General features: G+C 53.2%; 1 protein-coding gene across 1 annotated transcript in view; it reads right to left on the bottom strand.

Annotated features, from left to right (window-relative positions):
• Positions 1 to 1,385: 1,385 nt before the first annotated feature.
• Positions 1,386 to 5,207, bottom strand: part of RNASEH1 (ribonuclease H1) — a 23,847-nt gene continuing 20,025 nt past the window's right edge. The window contains exon 9 of the mRNA XM_017541981.2: positions 1,386 to 1,599. The gene's annotated coding sequence lies outside the window, so the exon portion shown is untranslated. The remainder of the gene's footprint in view (positions 1,600 to 5,207) is intronic.

Genomic DNA, 5,207 nt, shown 5'->3' on the forward strand with positions numbered 1-5,207 from the left:
TGCTCTCTCAGGGTGGGAGCGCTGGGCCATCACCCACACCACCCAAACCCACATTAGACCGTGTCCAGCCCTTTGCAGATACGCGTTGGAACTCTGATTCCTCGGCCCTCTGGGCAGCTGCACAAGGCCCGAGGTGGCCTGAGCCCCTGAACCAGGAGTAACTCTGCTCAGGGTTCCCGGGAGGGCCCACTGAGCTAAGCAGGACAGATGGCCACTGATGATGCATATGCTGGGCAACAGCCAGCCAAGAACATCCAGACACACAGTCCCACCCCCAACTTCAGCAGCTGGCCCCAGACCACGAGGCACCTTCAAGATCAGGGCCTGGGGCTGCTGGAAGCTTGAGGTCAAGGCAGAGGAAAGAGGAGGACAGCCCAGATGGGGGCTTCCGGAGATGGCTTTGTGGGTCTCTGGGGCCCAGCTCCAGGCAGTAGCCCAAAAGCTGTGTTTTGGAGACCGTTTGAGGCCAAAATGCCCTTTTAGACAGTCGTGAAGCAGTTGCAGGATGAGTGACTGATAATGCGGTGTGTTTTGCAATGGAGAGCTTCGATGCTATGAAAAAGTTCCTGATATGGAAATGCTCGACTGGATATAAAATCTAATTTCAACTTTACATTTGTCAATAAAAAGAAAGGAAGATGCTAGTGCAGAAAAGGCAAACAAAAAAAAAAAGAAAAGAAAGGAAGGGCTATTTAACATTTGCATCTATTTTTGCATATAAAGTTTCTTATTAATGGTAACTGTCAATAATTTGAGGCTGAGCGGGTGGCTCACAGCTGTAATTCGAGTGCTTTGGGAGGCCAAGGCAGGACGACTGTATGGGCACAGGTGTGAAGACCAGCCTGGGCAACACAGTGAGACCCTGCCTTTACAAAAAAAAATACAAATTAGCTAGGTGTGGTGGTGCATACCTGTAGTTCCAGCTACTCAAGAGGCTGAGGTGGGAGGATTGCTCGAGCCCAGGAGTTCAAGGCTGCAGTGAGCTATGATTGCTTCACTGCACTTCAGCCTGGATGACAAAGTGAGGCCCTGTTTCTAAAAATAATAATAATAATAATAATTTAAAGAGATCACCATTAAAAAGCTGTGGTTGGGAAGTCTATGGCTGTTTTAATTATAAACCTGATAGGAAAAGTTATGTGTCCAGAAGTTGCTCATGAAATGTTTTGAAGAGCGTTTGTTTGGAGGTTGTATACAGGTTTCATACTCACGGTCTCCCCTAACACTTGGCACTTTATTTTTGTTATAAGCACAGCTGCTGTAGCAGCCCAAATGCCAGGTTCATGCACCTGCTGTGAGGCTGACGCCGAACACCGAGACACAGGTGCCAGAGACGGAGAAATGCTTATTCCATTTGGCCCAAGCGAGAAGACAAGAGAGCAAGATTTCTCAAATCCACCTTGACAAAGAGGTGAAGAGAGTTTTTATGCAGCTGGTGAGTCCGGAGGGGGTTTCAGGGAATGGAGGGAAAGTCTGCGTTTCTTCCATGTCGGCTAACACCTCCAGCAGCCAGACTTCTGGCGTCAGCGCCTGGTCCCAGCACCTTCGAGGCATTTGTTCATGTGCAAACATTTTTTATGACCTGGATGTGATCTCCTCCGGCTTGACAAAGAAACAGTAGATCGGCAGTGTACAGTGATGATGTGGGAACAACAAATACTGGGCACAAAGTGCATGGTTCCCCTGTGCCAGCCAGAGCAGCGCGATCAGAACGTTCATTGTTTCAGTCGCTCACTGGAAAGTGCTGAGTGCTGAACTCCCAGGGGCCCAGTTAGCAGCCTCGGTCAGTTGACAGGAAAGGTGCTAAGGAAGGTGTCCTGAGGGGATTTCGTCATTGTGTGAACATCACAGTGTGCACCTGCACAGCCTCGCTGGCACAGCCCCCGGCACGCCCGGGCGATGAGGTACAGCCTGTGGCTTCTGTGCTGTAACGCTGAACAGCACGTCACTGCTCTGAATCCTGCAGGCAGCTGGCACACAATGGTAAGCATCTGTGTATCTAAGCACAGAAAAGGTTCAGCAAAACGCGCTATTCTAATCCAATGGGACCACTGGTGTTCGCGGCAGTGTGGTGTTGACAGAAATGTTGCTATGCAGTGCACGACTGCATGTAAGGAATATTTTTTAATATAATGAACATTTTCACCGAGGCCCCCAGAGATGCGCCCAGCCCCCTCCACTTCACCACAATGTGCTGTGGAAATCATATTTTCCAGGCATGCCCTGACATCATAAAGGCCGGGAAGCGTTACATGGAGGCCCTGTTCCCGCAGCCGGGACTGATGGGCAGAGCCAGGTAAGGGCCAGCCCTCCATGCCCACAGGGAAGCCAATTACTGCCTCAGGGGTGGGGAAAGGACGTAGAAAATGTCACCCAGGCCTTTTCTCCAAAAAGCCGCCAGGCTACTCTCTCCTGACCCCGCCCTCTCGGAGCTCACCTCTGCTGGCGTGTCCTGGGACCAGCAAGCATCTCCAAGCACTGACTCAGCCCAGCCAGAGGTCTGGCTCTGTTCCAGGAGCTGGGAACCAAGAAGGGAGCAGAGAGATAAAACCTCTGCCACACAGAGTTTATTTTCTAGATAGGAAAACAGACCAAAATAGATACGAATAACGCAAATAGAAAGCAGGCCACCGGTGTGCTGGTAAACGTGTCACAGACGCTCTAGGGGACGGCGGGCCTGACCTGCACACTTGCTGATTTCTGTGTGTGAGTCCTCCCACTCCAGCCACCTCCGGACTCCCTGTGTGAAGGCGCTGGCCACAGGGCGGGGAAGGCGCTCGCAGCTGCTCTCGTGGGCTGCTACAGCCGACTCGGGCACATCTGAAAGTTCCACATGACAAGTTACAGAAAGAAGGAAAGCAGGCTGAGTTGCAGTGTTTACGGGGAGAGATACGGGAGGCCTCACTACGAAAGTGCCATTTGAAGCTGGGCATGGTGGCTCACGCCTATAATCCCAGCACTTTGGGAGGCTGGGGCGGGCGGATCACGAGGTCAGGAGTTCGAGACCAGCCTGGCCAACATGGTGAAACCCCATCTCTACAAAAATAGAAAATTAGCCAAGTGTAGTGGCACAGCCCCATAGTCCCAACTGCTCGGGAGGCTGAGGCAGAAGAATTGCTTGTACCCGGGAGGCAGAGGTTGCAGTGACCTGAGATGGTGCCACTGCATTCCAGCCTGGGTGACAGAGCGAGATAACGTCTCTAAAAATAAAAAAAGAAAGTGCCATCTGATGGAGAGCTGCTGTGGAAAACATGATGCCTGCTCTGCCAAGAGCCACAGGACCCCGAAATCTCCCACCACTTACATCCAAAAGAAACAGAAAGCAGGGACACGCGCAGGTAGGGCCCTGCCCAGCTCACAGCAGCATTCTTCACAGCGCCCAAAAGGCCGAGACAACGCCGGATCCCGTGAATGACCACTGGATAAACGAAGTGTGGGCCCTCTGATAGCGGCAGAAGACCATTCCTAGGCAGACGGGGCGGGTCCCCAGTGAAACCTGCACCTTCAAGCCAAAGGCAGCCCGAGGCCAGAAAACCAGCCACCCCTTCCAGGTGAAGTCCACAAACTGGAGTGAGAACTTCCTTGATGCCTTTTAGCCAATCAAATGGTGATTTTTCTAGGCCCGCCCATAGACAATCAGCACCCACTCACCCACTGTGAGCCCATAAGAACCCTGGATTCAGCCACACAGTGGGACCACCGCCCTTGGTGGGGACTACTGGCCTTCAGGTAAGGGCTGCCCACTTCAGGTCCCCTCTCTGCTGGGGACCTCTCCGTTGTGCAATACAAGTTTTTTCTGCCCTGCTCACTCTCTGGTTGTCTGCGTAACCTCATTCTTCTGGATGTGGGACAAGAACTTGGCACCCGCCAAATGGTGGGTGTGAAAAGGGCTGTAACACCGTAACCCTCTGTCCTGCTCGCTGAGCAGTGGGGGAGAAGACGCCGCTGGGTGCCACACACCCCTGTTTGCTGAGGTTGCGGGCAGCAGGAATGAACTAGAGCTGTAGTGCCTTGCCAGAGCCCACACCTTAACCTCCCAGAACCAGGGCTGGAACAGGCCCCCGCTCGCCAAGCCACAGGTGGCGGGAGCAGTCGAGCAGCAACAGCCTGGGGGCTCTCCGGTTCCTGGTGTCTCTGAGTTTTTGGGTGCTGCCATGTTCCCCTCATCCAGACACTGGTGCCCAAGGCAGAAGCAGGTCGTGGCACAATTGCTGGCGGAGCGTGGGTCCTGTGGCGAGTGGGATCTGGGCCGGGGTGCAAGCCGAGCACAGCCCGCTGGGCCCAGTGTGCAGGGTACCTCCAGCAGCAGCCTGGAGCCAGGTGGAGCAGGGGTGGCGGCAGCCATGGAGGTCTCTGGCTGGTGAAGACACCAAAAAAGTCCTGTGCCACATCCATGCAATGGAGTGTTCTTCAGCCTTAAAAGGGAATTCCGACACCTGCTCCCACATGGAGGAATCTTGGGGACATCAGGGTCAGTGAAATTAACTAGGCACAAAAGGACAAATCCTGCATGATTCCATTTATATGGGGTCACTAGAGGAGTCACATTCATAGAGATGGAAAGCAGATCGGCTTCCGGGGGCTGGCGGGGGGTTGGGAGCCCATGCCCAACAGGAACAGAGTTTCCATCTGGGAGGATGAGACGCTCTGGAGCTGGACGGAGGTGCTGGTTGTGCAACCGTGTGAGTGTAGCTAATGCCGCTGAACTGTACACTTGTAAACGGTGAAGATGGGCTGGGCATGGTGGCTCGCACCTGTAATCCCAGCACTTTGGGAGGCTGAGGCAGGCAGATCACTTGAGGTCAGGAGTTTGAGACCAGCTCAGCCAATATGGCAAAACTCTATCTCTACTAAAAATAAATACACACACACACACACACACACACACACACACACACACACACAGCCAGGCATGCTAGCGCATGCCTCTAGTCCCAGCTACTCGGGAGGCTGAGATAAGAGAATCACTTGAACCCAGGAGGCAGAGGCTGCAGTGAACTGTGATCACACCACTGCACTCCAGCCTGGGCGACATAGTGAGACTTTATGTTATGTATATTTTACCATAATTTTAGAAATCAATAATGTTTACAAAGCAAGTTCCATCTGACTAAAGCCCAGGCAGTGGAACGGCACAGCGCTGAGGAACAGCAGGAAAAGCCACATGGCTGGAGCTGGGGAGTGCAGGGGAGGGGAGGGGAGAGGAA

The sequence above is a fragment of the Cebus imitator genome, unplaced genomic scaffold (genome assembly GCF_001604975.1).
Source record: "Cebus imitator isolate Cc_AM_T3 unplaced genomic scaffold, Cebus_imitator-1.0 Scaffold139, whole genome shotgun sequence".
Lineage (NCBI taxonomy): Eukaryota > Metazoa > Chordata > Mammalia > Primates > Cebidae > Cebus > Cebus imitator.